The sequence below is a fragment of the Aulonocara sp. 'chitande type north' Nkhata Bay genome, linkage group LG11, assembly GCF_057382095.1.
Source record: "Aulonocara sp. 'chitande type north' Nkhata Bay isolate Kocher_YH1m ecotype deep benthic linkage group LG11, A_spYH_male_GT1.1, whole genome shotgun sequence".
Taxonomy (NCBI): Eukaryota; Metazoa; Chordata; class Actinopteri; order Cichliformes; family Cichlidae; genus Aulonocara; species Aulonocara sp. 'chitande type north' Nkhata Bay.
The window spans coordinates 474,069-498,979 of NC_141354.1; positions in this window are offsets into that span (position 1 = coordinate 474,069).

Below are 24,911 nucleotides of genomic sequence, written 5' to 3' on the forward strand. Positions count from 1 at the left end.
CGTGGTGAAATAAAGCGTTTTTCATGGTCTTCATAAAGACAGCTGTAACTTTTGATAGACGACTTAGACACACATGTTTATGGCTTCATCTTATAGAATTCAATTTCCCCGTGCTGGGCAAACAGGTTTTGCAGCTGTTTGAGCTAAGATTTTCAAGTTATTCACATAATGAAAACCTATACTTTGTTTCTTGCGAGTTCCCCATTCAAATGCATGTAACAGTGAGAAACGCACTGTCTTGGCGAAAGAAAGCGTTTTTGTACAACTTCATATAAATAGCTGTAACCTTTGATAGAAGACTCAGATATACGTATTCATGGCTTTATCTTACAGAATTCAATATCCCCGTGCTGGGCAAACAGGTTTTGCAGCTGTTTGAGCTAAGATTTTCAAGTTATTCACATAATGAAAACCTATACTTTGTTTCTTGCGAGTTCCCCATTCAAATGCATGTAATCGTCAGAAACGCACTGTCTTGGCGAAATAAAGCGTTTTTGCACAACTTCATATAAATCGGTGTAACTTTTAATAGAAGACTCAGATATACGTATTCATGGCTTTATCTTACAGAATTCAATATCCCCGTGCTGGGCAAACAGGTTTTGCAGCTGTTTGAGCTAAGATGTTAAAGTTATTCACATAATGAAAACCTATGCTTTGTTTCGTGCGAGAACTCCATTCAAATGCATGTAATAGCGAGAAACGCACCAACGTGGCGAAATAAAGCGTTTTTCATGGTCTTCATAAAGACAGCTGTAACTTTTGATAAACGACTCAGACACACATGTTTATGGCTTCGTCTGATAGAATTCAATTTCCCCGTACTGGGCAAACAGGTTTTGCAGCTGTTTGAGCTGAGATGTTAAAGTTATTCACATAATGAAAACCTATTCTTTGTTTCGTGCGAGTTCCCCATTCAAATGCATGTTATCGTCAGAAACGCACTGTCTTGGCGAAATAAAGCGTTTTTGCACAACTTCATATAAATAGGTGTAACTTTTGATAGACGACTCAGACACACATGTTTATGGCTTCATTTTATACAATTCAATTTCCCCCTGCTGGGTAAACAGGTTTTGCAGCTGTTTGAGCTAAGATTTTCAAGTTATTCACATAATGAAAACCTATACTTTGTTTCGTGCGAGTTCCCCATTCAAATGCATGTAATCGTCAGAAAAGTACTGTCTTGGCGAAAGAAAGCGTTTTTGTACAACTTCATATATATAGCTGTATCTTTTCATAGAAGATTCAGACTCACATATTTATGGCTTTATCTTATAGAATTCAATTTCCCCGTGCTGGGCAAACAGGTTTTGCAGCTGTTTGAGCTAAGATTTTCAAGTTATTCACATAATGAAAACCTATACTTTGTTTCTTGCGAGTTCCCCATTCAAATGCATGTAATCGTCAGAAACGCACTGTCTTGGCGAAATAAAGCGTTTTTGCACAACTTCATATAAATCGGTGTAACTTTTAATAGAAGACTCAGATATACGTATTCATGGCTTTATCTTACAGAATTCAATATCCCCGTGCTGGGCAAACAGGTTTTGCAGCTGTTTGAGCTAAGATGTTAAAGTTATTCACATAATGAAAACCTATGCTTTGTTTCGTGCGAGAACTCCATTCAAATGCATGTAATAGCGAGAAACGCACCAACGTGGCGAAATAAAGCGTTTTTCATGGTCTTCATAAAGACAGCTGTAACTTTTGATAAACGACTCAGACACACATGTTTATGGCTTCGTCTGATAGAATTCAATTTCCCCGTACTGGGCAAACAGGTTTTGCAGCTGTTTGAGCTGAGATGTTAAAGTTATTCACATAATGAAAACCTATTCTTTGTTTCGTGCGAGTTCCCCATTCAAATGCATGTTATCGTCAGAAACGCACTGTCTTGGCGAAATAAAGCGTTTTTGCACAACTTCATATAAATAGGTGTAACTTTTGATAGACGACTCAGACACACATGTTTATGGCTTCATTTTATACAATTCAATTTCCCCCTGCTGGGTAAACAGGTTTTGCAGCTGTTTGAGCTAAGATTTTCAAGTTATTCACATAATGAAAACCTATACTTTGTTTCGTGCGAGTTCCCCATTCAAATGCATGTAATCGTCAGAAAAGTACTGTCTTGGCGAAAGAAAGCGTTTTTGTACAACTTCATATATATAGCTGTATCTTTTCATAGAAGATTCAGACTCACATATTTATGGCTTTATCTTATAGAATTCAATTTCCCCGTGCTGGGCAAACAGGTTTTGCAGCTGTTTGAGCTAAGATTTTCAAGTTATTCACATAATGAAAACCTATACTTTGTTTCTTGCGAGTTCCCCATTCAAATGCATGTAATCGTCAGAAACGCACTGTCTTGGCGAAATAAAGCGTTTTTGCACAACTTCATATAAATCGGTGTAACTTTTAATAGAAGACTCAGATATACGTATTCATGGCTTTATCTTACAGAATTCAATATCCCCGTGCTGGGCAAACAGGTTTTGCAGCTGTTTGAGCTAAGATGTTAAAGTTATTCACATAATGAAAACCTATGCTTTGTTTCGTGCGAGAACTCCATTCAAATGCATGTAATAGCGAGAAACGCACCAACGTGGCGAAATAAAGCGTTTTTCATGGTCTTCATAAAGACAGCTGTAACTTTTGATAAACGACTCAGACACACATGTTTATGGCTTCGTCTGATAGAATTCAATTTCCCCGTACTGGGCAAACAGGTTTTGCAGCTGTTTGAGCTGAGATGTTAAAGTTATTCACATAATGAAAACCTATTCTTTGTTTCGTGCGAGTTCCCCATTCAAATGCATGTTATCGTCAGAAACGCACTGTCTTGGCGAAATAAAGCGTTTTTGCACAACTTCATATAAATAGGTGTAACTTTTGATAGACGACTCAGACACACATGTTTATGGCTTCATTTTATACAATTCAATTTCCCCCTGCTGGGTAAACAGGTTTTGCAGCTGTTTGAGCTAAGATTTTCAAGTTATTCACATAATGAAAACCTATACTTTGTTTCGTGCGAGTTCCCCATTCAAATGCATGTAATCGTCAGAAAAGTACTGTCTTGGCGAAAGAAAGCGTTTTTGTACAACTTCATATATATAGCTGTATCTTTTCATAGAAGATTCAGACTCACATATTTATGGCTTTATCTTATAGAATTCAATTTCCCCGTGCTGGGAAAACAGGTTTTGCAGCTGTTTGAGCTAAGATGTTAAAGTTATTCACATAATGAAAACCTATGCTTTGTTTCGTGCGAGTTCCCCATTCAAATGCATGTAATAGCGAGAAACGCACCAACGTGGTGAAATAAAGCGTTTTTCATGGTCTTCATAAAGACAGCTGTAACTTTTGATAGACGACTTAGACACACATGTTTATGGCTTCATCTTATAGAATTCAATTTCCCCGTGCTGGGCAAACAGGTTTTGCAGCTGTTTGAGCTAAGATTTTCAAGTTATTCACATAATGAAAACCTATACTTTGTTTCTTGCGAGTTCCCCATTCAAATGCATGTAACAGTGAGAAACGCACTGTCTTGGCGAAAGAAAGCGTTTTTGTACAACTTCATATAAATAGCTGTAACCTTTGATAGAAGACTCAGATATACGTATTCATGGCTTTATCTTACAGAATTCAATATCCCCGTGCTGGGCAAACAGGTTTTGCAGCTGTTTGAGCTAAGATTTTCAAGTTATTCACATAATGAAAACCTATACTTTGTTTCTTGCGAGTTCCCCATTCAAATGCATGTAATCGTCAGAAACGCACTGTCTTGGCGAAATAAAGCGTTCTTGCACAACTTCATATAAATCGGTGTAACTTTTAATAGAAGACTCAGATATACGTATTCATGGCTTTATCTTACAGAATTCAATATCCCCGTGCTGGGCAAACAGGTTTTGCAGCTGTTTGAGCTAAGATGTTAAAGTTATTCACATAATGAAAACCTATGCTTTGTTTCGTGCGAGAACTCCATTCAAATGCATGTAATAGCGAGAAACGCACCAACGTGGCGAAATAAAGCGTTTTTCATGGTCTTCATAAAGACAGCTGTAACTTTTGATAAACGACTCAGACACACATGTTTATGGCTTCGTCTGATAGAATTCAATTTCCCCGTACTGGGCAAACAGGTTTTGCAGCTGTTTGAGCTGAGATGTTAAAGTTATTCACATAATGAAAACCTATTCTTTGTTTCGTGCGAGTTCCCCATTCAAATGCATGTTATCGTCAGAAACGCACTGTCTTGGCGAAATAAAGCGTTTTTGCACAACTTCATATAAATAGGTGTAACTTTTGATAGACGACTCAGACACACATGTTTATGGCTTCATTTTATACAATTCAATTTCCCCCTGCTGGGTAAACAGGTTTTGCAGCTGTTTGAGCTAAGATTTTCAAGTTATTCACATAATGAAAACCTATACTTTGTTTCGTGCGAGTTCCCCATTCAAATGCATGTAATCGTCAGAAAAGTACTGTCTTGGCGAAAGAAAGCGTTTTTGTACAACTTCATATATATAGCTGTATCTTTTCATAGAAGATTCAGACTCACATATTTATGGCTTTATCTTATAGAATTCAATTTCCCCGTGCTGGGCAAACAGGTTTTGCAGCTGTTTGAGCTAAGATTTTCAAGTTATTCACATAATGAAAACCTATACTTTGTTTCTTGCGAGTTCCCCATTCAAATGCATGTAATCGTCAGAAACGCACTGTCTTGGCGAAATAAAGCGTTTTTGCACAACTTCATATAAATCGGTGTAACTTTTAATAGAAGACTCAGATATACGTATTCATGGCTTTATCTTACAGAATTCAATATCCCCGTGCTGGGCAAACAGGTTTTGCAGCTGTTTGAGCTAAGATGTTAAAGTTATTCACATAATGAAAACCTATGCTTTGTTTCGTGCGAGAACTCCATTCAAATGCATGTAATAGCGAGAAACGCACCAACGTGGCGAAATAAAGCGTTTTTCATGGTCTTCATAAAGACAGCTGTAACTTTTGATAAACGACTCAGACACACATGTTTATGGCTTCGTCTGATAGAATTCAATTTCCCCGTACTGGGCAAACAGGTTTTGCAGCTGTTTGAGCTGAGATGTTAAAGTTATTCACATAATGAAAACCTATTCTTTGTTTCGTGCGAGTTCCCCATTCAAATGCATGTTATCGTCAGAAACGCACTGTCTTGGCGAAATAAAGCGTTTTTGCACAACTTCATATAAATAGGTGTAACTTTTGATAGACGACTCAGACACACATGTTTATGGCTTCATTTTATACAATTCAATTTCCCCCTGCTGGGTAAACAGGTTTTGCAGCTGTTTGAGCTAAGATTTTCAAGTTATTCACATAATGAAAACCTATACTTTGTTTCGTGCGAGTTCCCCATTCAAATGCATGTAATCGTCAGAAAAGTACTGTCTTGGCGAAAGAAAGCGTTTTTGTACAACTTCATATATATAGCTGTATCTTTTCATAGAAGATTCAGACTCACATATTTATGGCTTTATCTTATAGAATTCAATTTCCCCGTGCTGGGCAAACAGGTTTTGCAGCTGTTTGAGCTAAGATGTTAAAGTTATTCACATAATGAAAACCTATGCTTTGTTTCGTGCGAGTTCCCCATTCAAATGCATGTAATAGCGAGAAACGCACCAACGTGGTGAAATAAAGCGTTTTTCATGGTCTTCATAAAGACAGCTGTAACTTTTGATAGACGACTTAGACACACATGTTTATGGCTTCATCTTATAGAATTCAATTTCCCCGTGCTGGGCAAACAGGTTTTGCAGCTGTTTGAGCTAAGATTTTCAAGTTATTCACATAATGAAAACCTATACTTTGTTTCTTGCGAGTTCCCCATTCAAATGCATGTAACAGTGAGAAACGCACTGTCTTGGCGAAAGAAAGCGTTTTTGTACAACTTCATATAAATAGCTGTAACCTTTGATAGAAGACTCGGATACACATGTTTATGGCTTTATCTTATAGAACTCAAGGTCCCCGTGCTGGGAAAACAGGCTTTGCAGCTGTTTGAGCTAAGATTTCCAAGTTATTCACATAATGAAAACCTATACTTTGTTTCGGTCGAGTTCCCCATTCAAATGCATGTAACAGTGAGAAACGCACTGTATTGGCGAAAGAAAGCATTTTTGTACAACTTCATATAAATAGCTGTAACTTTTGATAGAAGACTCGGATACACATGTTTATGGCTTTATCTTATAGAACTCAAGGTGCCCGTGCTGGGAAAACAGGCTTTGCAGCTGTTTGAGCTAAGATTTCCAAGTTATTCACATAATGAAAACCTATACTTTGTTTCGGTGGAGTTCCCCATTCAAATGCATGTAACAGTGAGAAACGCACTGTCTTGGCGAAAGAAAGCGTTTTTGTACAACTTCGTATAAATAGCTGTAACTTTTGATAGAAGACTCAGACAAACATGTTTATGGCTTTATCTTATAGAACTCAAGGTCCCCGTGCTGGGAAAACAGGTTTTGCAGCTGTTTGAGCTAAGATTTCCAAGTTATTCACATAATGAAAACCTATACTTTGTTTCGGTGGAGTTCCCCATTCAAAATGCATGTAACAGTGAGAAACGCACTGTATTGGCGAAAGAAAGCATTTTTGTACAACTTCATATAAATAGCTGTAACTTTTGATAGAAGACTCGGATACACATGTTTATGGCTTTATCTTATAGAACTCAAGGTCCCCGTGCTGTGAAAACAGGCTTTGCAGCTGTTTGAGCTAAGATTTCCAAGTTATTCACATAATGAAAACCTATACTTTGTTTCGGTGGAGTTCCCCATTCAAAATGCATGTAACAGTGAGAAACGCACTGTATTGGCGAAAGAAAGCATTTTTGTACAACTTCATAAAAATAGCTGTAACCTTTGATAGAAGTCTTGGATACACATGTTTATGGCTTTATCTTATAGAACTCAAGGTCCCCGTGCTGGGAAAACAGGTTTTGCAGCTGTTTGAGCTAAGATTTCCAAGTTATTCACATAATGAAAACCTATACTTTGTTTCGGTGGAGTTCCCCATTCAAATGCATGTAACAGTGAGAAACGCACTGTATTGGCGAAAGAAAGCATTTTTGTACAACTTCATATAAATAGCTGTAACTTTTGATAGAAGACTCGGATACACATGTTTATGGCTTTATCTTATAGAACTCAAGGTCCCCGTGCTGTGAAAACAGGTTTTGCAGCTGTTTGAGCTAAGATTTTCAAGTTATTCACATAATGAAAACCTATACTTTGTTTCGGTGGAGTTCCCCATTCAAAATGCATGTAACAGTGAGAAACGCACTGTATTGGCGAAAGAAAGCATTTTTGTACAACTTCATATAAATAGCTGTAACTTTTGATAGAAGACTCGGATACACATGTTTATGGCTTTATCTTATAGAACTCAAGGTCCCCGTGCTGGGAAAACAGGCTTTGCAGCTGTTTGAGCTAAGATTTCCAAGTTATTCACATAATGAAAACCTATACTTTGTTTCGGTGGAGTTCCCCATTCAAATGCATGTAACAGTGAGAAACGCACTGTCTTGGCGAAAGAAAGCGTTTTTGTACAACTTCATATAAATAGCTGTAACTTTTGATAGAAGACTCGGATACACATGTTTATGGCTTTATCTTATAGAACTCAAGGTCCCCGTGCTGGGAAAACAGGTTTTGCAGCTGTTTGAGCAAAGATTTCAAAGTTATTCACATAATGAAAACCTATACTTTGTTTCGGTGGAGTTCCCCATTCAAATGCATGTAACAGTGAGAAACGCACTGTCTTGGCGAAAGAAAGCGTTTTTGTACAACTTCATATAAATAGCTGTAACCTTTGATAGAAGACTCGGATACACATGTTTATGGCTTTATCTTATAGAACTCAAGGTCCCCGTGCTGGGAAAACAGGTTTTGCAGCTGTTTGAGCAAAGATTTCAAAGTTATTCACATAATGAAAACCTATACTTTGTTTCGGTGGAGTTCCCCATTCAAATGCATGTAACAGTGAGAAACGCACTGTCTTGGCGAAAGAAAGCGTTTTTGTACAACTTCGTATAAATAGCTGTAACTTTTGATAGAAGACTCAGACAAACATGTTTATGGCTTTATCTTATAGAACTCAATATCCCCGTGCTGGGCAAACAGGTTTTGCAGCCGTTTGAGCTAAGATTTTAAAATTATTCACATAATGAAAACCTATACTTTGTTTCAGGCGAGTTCCCCATTCAAATGCATGTAACAGTGAGAAACGCACTGTCTTGGCGAAAGAAAGCGTTTTTGTACAACTTCATATAAATAGCTGTAACTTTTGATAGAAGACTCAGTCAAACATGTTTATGGCTTTATCTTATAGAACTCAAGGTCCCCGTGCTGGGAAAACAGGTTTTGCAGCTGTTTGAGCTAAGATTTCCAAGTTATTCACATAATGAAAACCTATACTTTGTTTCGGTGGAGTTCCCCATTCAAAATGCATGTAACAGTGAGAAACGAATTGTATTGGCGAAAGAAAGCATTTTTGTACAACTTCATAAAAATAGCTGTAACTTTTGATAGAAGACTCGGATACACATGTTTATGGCTTTATCTTATAGAACTCAAGGTCCCCGTGCTGGGAAAACAGGCTTTGCAGCTGTTTGAGCTAAGATTTCCAAGTTATTCACATAATGAAAACCTATACTTTGTTTCGGTGGAGTTCCCCATTCAAATGCATGTAACAGTGAGAAACGCACTGTCTTGGCGAAAGAAAGCGTTTTTGTACAACTTCATATAAATAGCTGTAACTTTTGATAGAAGACTCGGATACACATGTTTATGGCTTTATCTTATAGAACTCAATATCCCCGTGCTGGGAAAACAGGTTTTGCAGCTGTTTGAGCTAAGATTTCCAAGTTATTCACATAATGAAAACCTATACTTTGTTTCGGTGGAGTTCCCCATTCAAAATGCATGTAACAGTGAGAAACGCACTGTATTGGCGAAAGAAAGCATTTTAGTACAACTTCATATAAATAGCTGTAACTTTTGATAGAAGACTCGGATACACATGTTTATGGCTTTATCTTATAGAACTCAAGGTCCCCGTGCTGTGAAAACAGGCTTTGCAGCTGTTGGAGCTAAGATTTCCAAGTTATTCACATAATGAAAACCTATACTTTGTTTCGGTGGAGTTCCCCATTCAAAATGCATGTAACAGTGAGAAACGAATTGTATTGGCGAAAGAAAGCATTTTTGTACAACTTCATAAAAATAGCTGTAACTTTTGATAGAAGACTCGGATACACATGTTTATGGCTTTATCTTATAGAACTCAAGGTCCCCGTGCTGGGAAAACAGGCTTTGCAGCTGTTTGAGCTAAGATTTCCAAGTTATTCACATAATGAAAACCTATACTTTGTTTCGGTGGAGTTCCCCATTCAAATGCATGTAACAGTGAGAAACGCACTGTCTTGGCGAAAGAAAGCGTTTTTGTACAACTTCATATAAATAGCTGTAACTTTTGATAGAAGACTCGGATACACATGTTTATGGCTTTATCTTATAGAACTCAATATCCCCGTGCTGGGAAAACAGGTTTTGCAGCTGTTTGAGCTAAGATTTCCAAGTTATTCACATAATGAAAACCTATACTTTGTTTCGGTGGAGTTCCCCATTCAAAATGCATGTAACAGTGAGAAACGCACTGTATTGGCGAAAGAAAGCATTTTTGTACAACTTCATATAAATAGCTGTAACTTTTGATAGAAGACTCGGATACACATGTTTATGGCTTTATCTTATAGAACTCAAGGTCCCCGTGCTGTGAAAACAGGCTTTGCAGCTGTTGGAGCTAAGATTTCCAAGTTATTCACATAATGAAAACCTATACTTTGTTTCGGTGGAGTTCCCCATTCAAAATGCATGTAACAGTGAGAAACGCACTGTATTGGCGAAAGAAAGCATTTTTGTACAACTTCATATAAATAGCTGTAACTTTTGATAGAAGACTCGGATACACATGTTTATGGCTTTATCTTATAGAACTCAAGGTCCCCGTGCTGTGAAAACAGGCTTTGCAGCTGTTTGAGCTAAGATTTCCAAGTTATTCACATAATGAAAACCTATACTTTGTTTCGGTGGAGTTCCCCATTCAAAATGCATGTAACAGTGAGAAACGCACTGTATTGGCGAAAGAAAGCATTTTTGTACAACTTCATATAAATAGCTGTAACTTTTGATAGAAGACTCGGATACACATGTTTATGGCTTTATCTTATAGAACTCAAGGTCCCCGTGCTGGGAAAACAGGCTTTTCAGCTGTTTGAGCTAAGATTTCCAAGTTATTCACATAATGAAAACCTATACTTTGTTTCGGTGGAGTTCCCCATTCAAATGCATGTTATCGTCAGAAACGCACTGTCTTGGCGAAATAAAGCGTTTTTGCACAACTTCATATAAATAGGTGTAACTTTTGATAGACGACTCAGACACACATGTTTATGGCTTCATTTTATACAATTCAATTTCCCCCTGCTGGGTAAACAGGTTTTGCAGCTGTTTGAGCTAAGATTTTCAAGTTATTCACATAATGAAAACCTATACTTTGTTTCGTGCGAGTTCCCCATTCAAATGCATGTAATCGTCAGAAAAGTACTGTCTTGGCGAAAGAAAGCGTTTTTGTACAACTTCATATATATAGCTGTATCTTTTCATAGAAGATTCAGACTCACATATTTATGGCTTTATCTTATAGAATTCAATTTCCCCGTGCTGGGCAAACAGGTTTTGCAGCTGTTTGAGCTAAGATTTTCAAGTTATTCACATAATGAAAACCTATACTTTGTTTCTTGCGAGTTCCCCATTCAAATGCATGTAATCGTCAGAAACGCACTGTCTTGGCGAAATAAAGCGTTTTTGCACAACTTCATATAAATCGGTGTAACTTTTAATAGAAGACTCAGATATACGTATTCATGGCTTTATCTTACAGAATTCAATATCCCCGTGCTGGGCAAACAGGTTTTGCAGCTGTTTGAGCTAAGATGTTAAAGTTATTCACATAATGAAAACCTATACTTTGTGTCGGGCGAGGACTCCATTCAAATGCATGTAATAGCGAGAAACGCACTAACGTGGTGAAATAAAGCGTCTTTCATGGTCTTCATAAAGACAGCTGTAACTTTTGATAGAAGATTCAGATATACGTATTCATGGCTTTATCTTACAGAATTCAATATCCCCGTGCTGGGCAAACAGGTTTTGCAGCCGTTTGAGCTAAGATGTTAAAGTTATTCACATAATGAAAACCTATGCTTTGTTTCGTGCGAGAACTCCATTCAAATGCATGTAATAGCGAGAAACGCACCAACGTGGCGAAATAAAGCGTTTTTCATGGTCTTCATAAAGACAGCTGTAACTTTTGATAAACGACTCAGACACACATGTTTATGGCTTCGTCTGATAGAATTCAATTTCCCCGTACTGGGCAAACAGGTTTTGCAGCTGTTTGAGCTGAGATGTTAAAGTTATTCACATAATGAAAACCTATTCTTTGTTTCGTGCGAGTTCCCCATTCAAATGCATGTTATCGTCAGAAACGCACTGTCTTGGCGAAATAAAGCGTTTTTGCACAACTTCATATAAATAGGTGTAACTTTTGATAGAAGACTCAGACACACATGTTTATGGCTTCATTTTATACAATTCAATTTCCCCCTGCTGGGTAAACAGGTTTTGCAGCTGTTTGAGCTAAGATTTTCAAGTTATTCACATAATGAAAACCTATACTTTGTTTCGTGCGAGTTCCCCATTCAAATGCAAGTAATCGTCAGAAAAGTACTGTCTTGGCGAAAGAAAGCGTTTTTGTACAACTTCATATATATAGCTGTATCTTTTCATAGAAGATTCAGACTCACATATTTATGGCTTTATCTTATAGAATTCAATTTCCCCGTGCTGGGCAAACAGGTTTTGCAGCTGTTTGAGCTAAGATGTTAAAGTTATTCACATAATGAAAACCTATGCTTTGTTTCGTGCGAGTTCCCCATTCAAATGCATGTAATAGCGAGAAACGCACCAACGTGGTGAAATAAAGCGTTTTTGTACAACTTCATATAAATAGCTGTAACTTTTGATAGAAGACTCGGATACACATGTTTATGTCTTTATCTTATAGAACTCAAGGTCCCCGTGCTGGGAAAACAGGTTTTGCAGCTGTTTGAGCTAAGATTTCAAAGTTATTCACATAATGAAAACCTATACTTTGTTTCGGTCGAGTTCCCCATTCAAATGCATGTAACAGTGAGAAACGCACTGTCTTGGCGAAAGAAAGCGTTTTTGTACAACTTCATATAAATAGCTGTAACTTTTGATAGAAGACTCGGATACACATGTTTATGGCTTTATCTTATAGAACTCAAGGTCCCCGTGCTGGGAAAACAGGTTTGCAGCTGTTTGAGCTAAGATTTCAAAGTTATTCACATAATGAAAACCTATACTTTGTTTCGGTCGAGTTCCCCATTCAAATGCATGTAACAGTGAGAAACGCACTGTCTTGGCGAAAGAAAGCGTTTTTGTACAACTTCATATAAATAGCTGTAACTTTTGATAGAAGACTCGGATACACATGTTTATGGCTTTATCTTATAGAACTCAAGGTCCCCGTGCTGGGAAAACAGGTTTTGCAGCTGTTTGAGCTAAGATTTCAAAGTTATTCACATAATGAAAACCTATACTTTGTTTCGGTCGAGTTCCCCATTCAAATGCATGTAACAGTGAGAAACGCACTGTCTTGGCGAAAGAAAGCGTTTTTGTACAACTTCATATAAATAGCTGTAACTTTTGATAGAAGACTCAGACAAACATGTTTATGGCTTTATCTTATAGAACTCAAGGTCCCCGTGCTGGGAAAACAGGTTTTGCAGCTGTTTGAGCTAAGATTTCAAAGTTATTCACATAATGAAAACCTATACTTTGTTTCGGTCGAGTTCCCCATTCAAATGCATGTAACAGTGAGAAACGCACTGTCTTGGCGAAAGAAAGCGTTTTTGTACAACTTCATATAAATAGCTGTAACTTTTGATAGAAGACTCGGATACACATGTTTATGGCTTTATCTTATAGAACTCAAGGTCCCCGTGCTGGGAAAACAGGTTTTGCAGCTGTTTGAGCTAAGATTTCAAAGTTATTCACATAATGAAAACCTATACTTTGTTTCGGTCGAGTTCCCCATTCAAATGCATGTAACAGTGAGAAACGCACTGTCTTGGCGAAAGAAAGCGTTTTTGTACAACTTCATATAAATAGCTGTAACTTTTGATAGAAGACTCGGATACACATGTTTATGGCTTTATCTTATAGAACTCAAGGTCCCCGTGCTGGGAAAACAGGTTTTGCAGCTGTTTGAGCTAAGATTTCAAAGTTATTCACATAATGAAAACCTATACTTTGTTTCGGTCGAGTTCCCCATTCAAATGCATGTAACAGTGAGAAACGCACTGTCTTGGCGAAAGAAAGCGTTTTTGTACAACTTCATATAAATAGCTGTAACTTTTGATAGAAGACTCGGATACACATGTTTATGGCTTTATCTTATAGAACTCAAGGTCCCCGTGCTGGGAAAACAGGTTTTGCAGCTGTTTGAGCTAAGATTTCAAAGTTATTCACATAATGAAAACCTATACTTTGTTTCGGTCGAGTTCCCCATTCAAATGCATGTAACAGTGAGAAACGCACTGTCTTGGCGAAAGAAAGCGTTTTTGTACAACTTCATATAAATAGCTGTAACTTTTGATAGAAGACTCGGATACACATGTTTATGGCTTTATCTTATAGAACTCAAGGTCCCCGTGCTGGGAAAACAGGTTTTGCAGCTGTTTGAGCTAAGATTTCAAAGTTATTCACATAATGAAAACCTATACTTTGTTTCGGTCGAGTTCCCCATTCAAATGCATGTAACAGTGAGAAACGCACTGTCTTGGCGAAAGAAAGCGTTTTTGTACAACTTCATATAAATAGCTGTAACATTTGATAGAAGACTCGGATACACATGTTTATGGCTTTATCTTATAGAACTCAAGGTCCCCGTGCTGGGAAAACAGGTTTTGCAGCTGTTTGAGCTAAGATTTCAAAGTTATTCACATAATGAAAACCTATACTTTGTTTCGGTCGAGTTCCACATTCTAATGCATGTAACAGTGAGAAACGCACTGTCTTGGCGAAAGAAAGCGTTTTTGTACAACTTCATATAAATAGCTGTAACTTTTGATAGAAGACTCGGATACACATGTTTATGGCTTTATCTTATAGAACTCAAGGTCCCCGTGCTGGGAAAACAGGTTTTGCAGCTGTTTGAGCTAAGATTTCAAAGTTATTCACATAATGAAAACCTATACTTTGTTTCGGTCGAGTTCCCCATTCAAATGCATGTAACAGTGAGAAACGCACTGTCTTGGCGAAAGAAAGCGTTTTTGTACAACTTCATATAAATAGCTGTAACTTTTGATAGAAGACTCGGATACACATGTTTATGGCTTTATCTTATAGAACTCAAGGTCCCCGTGCTGGGAAAACAGGTTTTGCAGCTGTTTGAGCTAAGATTTCAAAGTTATTCACATAATGAAAACCTATACTTTGTTTCGGTCGAGTTCCCCATTCAAATGCATGTAACAGTGAGAAACGCACTGTCTTGGCGAAAGAAAGCGTTTTTGTACAACTTCATATAAATAGCTGTAACTTTTGATAGAAGACTCGGATACACATGTTTATGGCTTTATCTTATAGAACTCAAGGTCCCCGTGCTGGGAAAACAGGTTTTGCAGCTGTTTGAGCTAAGATTTCAAAGTTATTCACATAATGAAAACCTATACTTTGTTTCGGTCGAGTTCCCCATTCAAATGCATGTAACAGTGAGAAACGCACTGTCTTGGCGAAAGAAAGCGTTTTTGTACAACTTCATATAAATAGCTGTAACTTTTGATAGAAGACTCGGATACACATGTTTATGGCTTTATCTTATAGAACTCAAGGTCCCCGTGCTGGGAAAACAGGTTTTGCAGCTGTTTGAGCTAAGATTTCAAAGTTATTCACATAATGAAAACCTATACTTTGTTTCGGTCGAGTTCCCCATTCAAATGCATGTAACAGTGAGAAACGCACTGTCTTGGCGAAAGAAAGCGTTTTTGTACAACTTCATATAAATAGCTGTAACTTTTGATAGAAGACTCAGACAAACATGTTTATGGCTTTATCTTATAGAACTCAAGGTCCCCGTGCTGGGAAAACAGGTTTTGCAGCTGTTTGAGCTAAGATTTCAAAGTTATTCACATAATGAAAACCTATACTTTTTTTCGGTGGAGTTCCCCATTCAAATGCATGTAACAGTGAGAAACGCACTGTCTTGGCGAAAGAAAGCGTTTTTGTACAACTTCATATAAATAGCTGTAACTTTTGATAGAAGACTCGGATACACATGTTTATGGCTTTATCTTATAGAACTCAAGGTCCCCGTGCTGGGAAAACAGGTTTGCAGCTGTTTGAGCTAAGATTTCAAAGTTATTCACATAATGAAAACCTATACTTTGTTTCGGTCGAGTTCCCCATTCAAATGCATGTAACAGTGAGAAACGCACTGTCTTGGCGAAAGAAAGCGTTTTTGTACAACTTCATATAAATAGCTGTAACTTTTGATAGAAGACTCGGATACACATGTTTATGGCTTTATCTTATAGAACTCAAGGTCCCCGTGCTGGGAAAACAGGTTTTGCAGCTGTTTGAGCTAAGATTTCAAAGTTATTCACATAATGAAAACCTATACTTTGTTTCGGTGGAGTTCCCCATTCAAATGCATGTAACAGTGAGAAACGCACTGTCTTGGCGAAAGAAAGCATTTTTGTACAACTTCATATAAATAGCTGTAACTTTTGATAGAAGACTCAGACAAACATGTTTATGGCTTTATCTTATAGAACTCAAGGTCCCCGTGCTGGGAAAACAGGTTTGCAGCTGTTTGAGCTAAGATTTCAAAGTTATTCACATAATGAAAACCTATACTTTGTTTCGGTCGAGTTCCACATTCTAATGCATGTAACAGTGAGAAACGCACTGTCTTGGCGAAAGAAAGCGTTTTTGTACAACTTCATATAAATAGCTGTAACTTTTGATAGAAGACTCGGATACACATGTTTATGGCTTTATCTTATAGAACTCAATATCCCCGTGCTGGGCAAACAGGTTTTGCAGCTGTTTGAGCTAAGATTTCAAAGTTATTCACATAATGAAAACCTATACTTTGTTTCGGTCGAGTTCCCCATTCAAATGCATGTAACAGTGAGAAACGCACTGTCTTGGCGAAAGAAAGCGTTTTTGTACAACTTCATATAAATAGCTGTAACTTTTGATAGAAGACTCGGATACACATGTTTATGGCTTTATCTTATAGAACTCAAGGTCCCCGTGCTGGGAAAACAGGTTTTGCAGCTGTTTGAGCTAAGATTTCAAAGTTATTCACATAATGAAAACCTATACTTTGTTTCGGTCGAGTTCCCCATTCAAATGCATGTAACAGTGAGAAACGCACTGTCTTGGCGAAAGAAAGCGTTTTTGTACAACTTCATATAAATAGCTGTAACTTTTGATAGAAGACTCGGATACACATGTTTATGGCTTTATCTTATAGAACTCAAGGTCCCCGTGCTGGGAAAACAGGTTTTGCAGCTGTTTGAGCTAAGATTTCAAAGTTATTCACATAATGAAAACCTATACTTTGTTTCGGTCGAGTTCCCCATTCAAATGCATGTAACAGTGAGAAACGCACTGTCTTGGCGAAAGAAAGCGTTTTTGTACAACTTCATATAAATAGCTGTAACTTTTGATAGAAGACTCGGATACACATGTTTATGGCTTTATCTTATAGAACTCAAGGTCCCCGTGCTGGGAAAACAGGTTTTGCAGCTGTTTGAGCTAAGATTTCAAAGTTATTCACATAATGAAAACCTATACTTTGTTTCGGTCGAGTTCCCCATTCAAATGCATGTAACAGTGAGAAACGCACTGTCTTGGCGAAAGAAAGCGTTTTTGTACAACTTCATATAAATAGCTGTAACTTTTGATAGAAGACTCGGATACACATGTTTATGGCTTTATCTTATAGAACTCAAGGTGCCCGTGCTGGGAAAACAGGCTTTGCAGCTGTTTGAGCTAAGATTTCCAAGTTATTCACATAATGAAAACCTATACTTTGTTTCGGTGGAGTTCCCCATTCAAATGCATGTAACAGTGAGAAACGCACTGTCTTGGCGAAAGAAAGCGTTTTTGTACAACTTCATATAAATAGCTGTAACTTTTGATAGAAGACTCGGATACACATGTTTATGGCTTTATCTTATAGAACTCAATATCCCCGTGCTGGGAAAACAGGTTTTGCAGCTGTTTGAGCTAAGATTTCCAAGTTATTCACATAATGAAAACCTATACTTTGTTTCGGTGGAGTTCCCCATTCAAATGCATGTAACAGTGAGAAACGCACTGTATTGGCGAAAGAAAGCATTTTTGTACAACTTCATATAAATAGCTGTAACTTTTGATAGAAGACTCGGATACACATGTTTATGGCTTTATCTTATAGAACTCAAGGTCCCCGTGCTGTGAAAACAGGTTTTGCAGCTGTTTGAGCTAAGATTTTCAAGTTATTCACATAATGAAAACCTATACTTTGTTTCGGTGGAGTTCCCCATTCAAAATGCATGTAACAGTGAGAAACGCACTGTATTGGCGAAAGAAAGCATTTTTGTACAACTTCATATAAATAGCTGTAACTTTTGATAGAAGACTCGGATACACATGTTTATGGCTTTATCTTATAGAACTCAAGGTCCCCGTGCTGGGAAAACAGGCTTTGCAGCTGTTTGAGCTAAGATTTCCAAGTTATTCACATAATGAAAACCTATACTTTGTTTCGGTGGAGTTCCCCATTCAAATGCATGTAACAGTGAGAAACGCACTGTCTTGGCGAAAGAAAGCGTTTTTGTACAACTTCATATAAATAGCTGTAACTTTTGATAGAAGACTCGGATACACATGTTTATGGCTTTATCTTATAGAACTCAAGGTCCCCGTGCTGGGAAAACAGGTTTTGCAGCTGTTTGAGCAAAGATTTCAAAGTTATTCACATAATGAAAACCTATACTTTGTTTCGGTGGAGTTCCCCATTCAAATGCATGTAACAGTGAGAAACGCACTGTCTTGGCGAAAGAAAGCGTTTTTGTACAACTTCATATAAATAGCTGTAACCTTTGATAGAAGACTCGGATACACATGTTTATGGCTTTATCTTATAGAACTCAAGGTCCCCGTGCTGGGAAAACAGGTTTTGCAGCTGTTTGAGCAAAGATTTCAAAGTTATTCACATAATGAAAACCTATACTTTGTTTCGGTAGAGTTCCCCATTCAAATGCATGTAACAGTGAGAAACGCACTGTCTTGGCGAAAGAAAGCGTTTTTGTACAACTTCATATAAATAGCTGTAACTTTTGATAGAAGACTCGGATACACATGTTTATGGCTTTATCTTATAGAACTCAAGGTGCCCGTGCTGGGAAAACAGGCTTTGCAGCTGTTTGAGCTAAGATTTCCAAGTTATTCACATAATGAAAACCTATACTTTGTTTCGGTGGAGTTCCCCATTCAAATGCATGTAACAGTGAGAAACGCACTGTCTTGGCGAAAGAAAGCGTTTTTGTACAACTTCGTATAAATAGCTGTAACTTTTGATAGAAGACTCAGACAAACATGTTTATGGCTTTATCTTATAGAACTCAATATCCCCGTGCTGGGCAAACAGGTTTTGCAGCCGTTTGAGCTAAGATTTTAAAATTATTCACATAATGAAAACCTATACTTTGTTTCAGGCGAGTTCCCCATTCAAATGCATGTAACAGTGAGAAACGCACTGTCTTGGCGAAAGAAAGCGTTTTTGTACAACTTCATATAAATAGCTGTAACTTTTGATAGAAGACTCAGTCAAACATGTTTATGGCTTTATCTTATAGAACTCAAGGTCCCCGTGCTGGGAAAACAGGTTTTGCAGCTGTTTGAGCTAAGATTTCCAAGTTATTCACATAATGAAAACCTATACTTTGTTTCGGTGGAGTTCCCCATTCAAAATGCATGTAACAGTGAGAAACGAATTGTATTGGCGAAAGAAAGCATTTTTGTACAACTTCATAAAAATAGCTGTAACTTTTGATAGAAGACTCGGATACACATGTTTATGGCTTTATCTTATAGAACTCAAGGTCCCCGTGCTGGGAAAACAGGCTTTGCAGCTGTTTGAGCTAAGATTTCCAAGTTATTCACATAATGAAAACCTATACTTTGTTTCGGTGGAGTTCCCCATTCAAATGCATGTAACAGTGAGAAACGCACTGTCTTGGCGAAAGAAAGCGTTTTTGTACAACTTCATATAAATAGCTGTAACTTTTGATAGAAGACTCGGATACACATGTTTATGGCTTTATCTTATAGAACTCAATATCCCCGTGCTGGGAAAACAGGTTTTGCAGCTGTTTGAGCTAAGATTTCCAAGTTATTCACATAATGAAAACCTATACTTTGTTTCGGTGGAGTTCCCCATTCAAAATGCATGTAACAGTGAGAAACGCACTGTATTGGCGAAAGAAAGCATTTTTGTACAACTTCATATAAATAGCTGTAACTTTTGATAGAAGACTCGGATACACATGTTTATGGCTTTATCTTATAGAACTCAAGGTCCCCGTGCTGTGAAAACAGGCTTTGCAGCTGTTGGAGCTAAGATTTCCAAGTTATTCACATAATGAAAACCTATACTTTGTTTCGGTGGAGTTCCCCATTCAAAATGCATGTAACAGTGAGAAACGAATTGTATTGGCGAAAGAAAGCATTTTTGTACAACTTCATAAAAATAGCTGTAACTTTTGATAGAAGACTCGGATACACATGTTTATGGCTTTATCTTATAGAACTCAAGGTCCCCGTGCTGGGAAAACAGGCTTTGCAGCTGTTTGAGCTAAGATTTCCAAGTTATTCACATAATGAAAACCTATACTTTGTTTCGGTGGAGTTCCCCATTCAAATGCATGTAACAGTGAGAAACGCACTGTCTTGGCGAAAGAAAGCGTTTTTGTACAACTTCATATAAATAGCTGTAACTTTTGATAGAAGACTCGGATACACATGTTTATGGCTTTATCTTATAGAACTCAATATCCCCGTGCTGGGAAAACAGGTTTTGCAGCTGTTTGAGCTAAGATTTCCAAGTTATTCACATAATGAAAACCTATACTTTGTTTCGGTGGAGTTCCCCATTCAAAATGCATGTAACAGTGAGAAACGCACTGTATTGGCGAAAGAAAGCATTTTTGTACAACTTCATATAAATAGCTGTAACTTTTGATAGAAGACTCGGATACACATGTTTATGGCTTTATCTTATAGAACTCAAGGTCCCCGTGCTGTGAAAACAGGCTTTGCAGCTGTTGGAGCTAAGCTTTCCAAGTTATTCACATAATGAAAACCTATACTTTGTTTCGGTGGAGTTCCCCATTCAAAATGCATGTAACAGTGAGAAACGCACTGTATTGGCGAAAGAAAGCATTTTTGTACAACTTCATATAAATAGCTGTAACTTTTGATAGAAGACTCGGATACACATGTTTATGGCTTTATCTTATAGAACTCAAGGTCCCCGTGCTGTGAAAACAGGCTTTGCAGCTGTTTGAGCTAAGATTTCCAAGTTATTCACATAATGAAAACCTATACTTTGTTTCGGTGGAGTTCCCCATTCAAAATGCATGTAACAGTGAGAAACGCACTGTATTGGCGAAAGAAAGCATTTTTGTACAACTTCATATAAATAGCTGTAACTTTTGATAGAAGACTCGGATACACATGTTTATGGCTTTATCTTATAGAACTCAAGGTCCCCGTGCTGGGAAAACAGGCTTTTCAGCTGTTTGAGCTAAGATTTCCAAGTTATTCACATAATGAAAACCTATACTTTGTTTCGGTGGAGTTCCCCATTCAAATGCATGTTATCGTCAGAAACGCACTGTCTTGGCGAAATAAAGCGTTTTTGCACAACTTCATATAAATAGGTGTAACTTTTGATAGACGACTCAGACACACATGTTTATGGCTTCATTTTATACAATTCAATTTCCCCCTGCTGGGTAAACAGGTTTTGCAGCTGTTTGAGCTAAGATTTTCAAGTTATTCACATAATGAAAACCTATACTTTGTTTCGTGCGAGTTCCCCATTCAAATGCATGTAATCGTCAGAAAAGTACTGTCTTGGCGAAAGAAAGCGTTTTTGTACAACTTCATATATATAGCTGTATCTTTTCATAGAAGATTCAGACTCACATATTTATGGCTTTATCTTATAGAATTCAATTTCCCCGTGCTGGGCAAACAGGTTTTGCAGCTGTTTGAGCTAAGATTTTCAAGTTATTCACATAATGAAAACCTATACTTTGTTTCTTGCGAGTTCCCCATTCAAATGCATGTAATCGTCAGAAACGCACTGTCTTGGCGAAATAAAGCGTTTTTGCACAACTTCATATAAATCGGTGTAACTTTTAATAGAAGACTCAGATATACGTATTCATGGCTTTATCTTACAGAATTCAATATCCCCGTGCTGGGCAAACAGGTTTTGCAGCTGTTTGAGCTAAGATGTTAAAGTTATTCACATAATGAAAACCTATACTTTGTGTCGGGCGAGGACTCCATTCAAATGCATGTAATAGCGAGAAACGCACTAACGTGGTGAAATAAAGCGTCTTTCATGGTCTTCATAAAGACAGCTGTAACTTTTGATAGAAGATTCAGATATACGTATTCATGGCTTTATCTTACAGAATTCAATATCCCCGTGCTGGGCAAACAGGTTTTGCAGCCGTTTGAGCTAAGATGTTAAAGTTATTCACATAATGAAAACCTATGCTTTGTTTCGTGCGAGAACTCCATTCAAATGCATGTAATAGCGAGAAACGCACCAACGTGGCGAAATAAAGCGTTTTTCATGGTCTTCATAAAGACAGCTGTAACTTTTGATAAACGACTCAGACACACATGTTTATTGCTTCGTCTGATAGAATTCAATTTCCCCGTACTGGGCAAACAGGTTTTGCAGCTGTTTGAGCTGAGATGTTAAAGTTATTCACATAATGAAAACCTATTCTTTGTTTCGTGCGAGTTCCCCATTCAAATGCATGTTATCGTCAGAAACGCACTGTCTTGGCGAAATAAAGCGTTTTTGCACAACTTCATATAAATAGGTGTAACTTTTGATAGAAGACTCAGACACACATGTTTATGGCTTCATTTTATACAATTCAATTTCCCCCTGCTGGGTAAACAGGTTTTGCAGCTGTTTGAGCTAAGATTTTCAAGTTATTCACATAATGAAAACCTATACTTTGTTTCGTGCGAGTTCCCCATTCAAATGCAAGTAATCGTCAGAAAAGTACTGTCTTGGCGAAAGAAAGCGTTTTTGTACAACTTCATATATATAGCTGTATCTTTTCATAGAAGATTCAGACTCACATATTTATGGCTTTATCTTATAGAATTCAATTTCCCCGTGCTGGGCAAACAGGTTTTGCAGCTGTTTGAGCTAAGATGTTAAAGTTATTCACATAATGAAAACCTATGCTTTGTTTCGTGCGAGTTCCCCATTCAAATGCATGTAATAGCGAGAAACGCACCAACGTGGTGAAATAAAGCGTTTTTGTACAACTTCATATAAATAGCTGTAACTTTTGATAGAAGACTCGGATACACATGTTTATGTCTTTATCTTATAGAACTCAAGGTCCCCGTGCTGGGAAAACAGGTTTTGCAGCTGTTTGAGCTAAGATTTCAAAGTTATTCACATAATGAAAACCTATACTTTGTTTCGGTCGAGTTCCCCATTCAAATGCATGTAACAGTGAGAAACGCACTGTCTTGGCGAAAGAAAGCGTTTTTGTACAACTTCATATAAATAGCTGTAACTTTTGATAGAAGACTCGGATACACATGTTTATGGCTTTATCTTATAGAACTCAAGGTCCCCGTGCTGGGAAAACAGGTTTGCAGCTGTTTGAGCTAAGATTTCAAAGTTATTCACATAATGAAAACCTATACTTTGTTTCGGTCGAGTTCCCCATTCAAATGCATGTAACAGTGAGAAACGCACTGTCTTGGCGAAAGAAAGCGTTTTTGTACAACTTCATATAAATAGCTGTAACTTTTGATAGAAGACTCGGATACACATGTTTATGGCTTTATCTTATAGAACTCAAGGTCCCCGTGCTGGGAAAACAGGTTTTGCAGCTGTTTGAGCTAAGATTTCAAAGTTATTCACATAATGAAAACCTATACTTTGTTTCGGTCGAGTTCCCCATTCAAATGCATGTAACAGTGAGAAACGCACTGTCTTGGCGAAAGAAAGCGTTTTTGTACAACTTCATATAAATAGCTGTAACTTTTGATAGAAGACTCAGACAAACATGTTTATGGCTTTATCTTATAGAACTCAAGGTCCCCGTGCTGGGAAAACAGGTTTTGCAGCTGTTTGAGCTAAGATTTCAAAGTTATTCACATAATGAAAACCTATACTTTGTTTCGGTCGAGTTCCCCATTCAAATGCATGTAACAGTGAGAAACGCACTGTCTTGGCGAAAGAAAGCGTTTTTGTACAACTTCATATAAATAGCTGTAACTTTTGATAGAAGACTCGGATACACATGTTTATGGCTTTATCTTATAGAACTCAAGGTCCCCGTGCTGGGAAAACAGGTTTTGCAGCTGTTTGAGCTAAGATTTCAAAGTTATTCACATAATGAAAACCTATACTTTGTTTCGGTCGAGTTCCCCATTCAAATGCATGTAACAGTGAGAAACGCACTGTCTTGGCGAAAGAAAGCGTTTTTGTACAACTTCATATAAATAGCTGTAACTTTTGATAGAAGACTCGGATACACATGTTTATGGCTTTATCTTATAGAACTCAAGGTCCCCGTGCTGGGAAAACAGGTTTTGCAGCTGTTTGAGCTAAGATTTCAAAGTTATTCACATAATGAAAACCTATACTTTGTTTCGGTCGAGTTCCCCATTCAAATGCATGTAACAGTGAGAAACGCACTGTCTTGGCGAAAGAAAGCGTTTTTGTACAACTTCATATAAATAGCTGTAACTTTTGATAGAAGACTCGGATACACATGTTTATGGCTTTATCTTATAGAACTCAAGGTCCCCGTGCTGGGAAAACAGGTTTTGCAGCTGTTTGAGCTAAGATTTCAAAGTTATTCACATAATGAAAACCTATACTTTGTTTCGGTCGAGTTCCCCATTCAAATGCATGTAACAGTGAGAAACGCACTGTCTTGGCGAAAGAAAGCGTTTTTGTACAACTTCATATAAATAGCTGTAACTTTTGATAGAAGACTCGGATACACATGTTTATGGCTTTATCTTATAGAACTCAAGGTCCCCGTGCTGGGAAAACAGGTTTTGCAGCTGTTTGAGCTAAGATTTCAAAGTTATTCACATAATGAAAACCTATACTTTGTTTCGGTCGAGTTCCCCATTCAAATGCATGTAACAGTGAGAAACGCACTGTCTTGGCGAAAGAAAGCGTTTTTGTACAACTTCATATAAATAGCTGTAACATTTGATAGAAGACTCGGATACACATGTTTATGGCTTTATCTTATAGAACTCAAGGTCCCCGTGCTGGGAAAACAGGTTTTGCAGCTGTTTGAGCTAAGATTTCAAAGTTATTCACATAATGAAAACCTATACTTTGTTTCGGTCGAGTTCCCCATTCAAATGCATGTAACAGTGAGAAACGCACTGTCTTGGCGAAAGAAA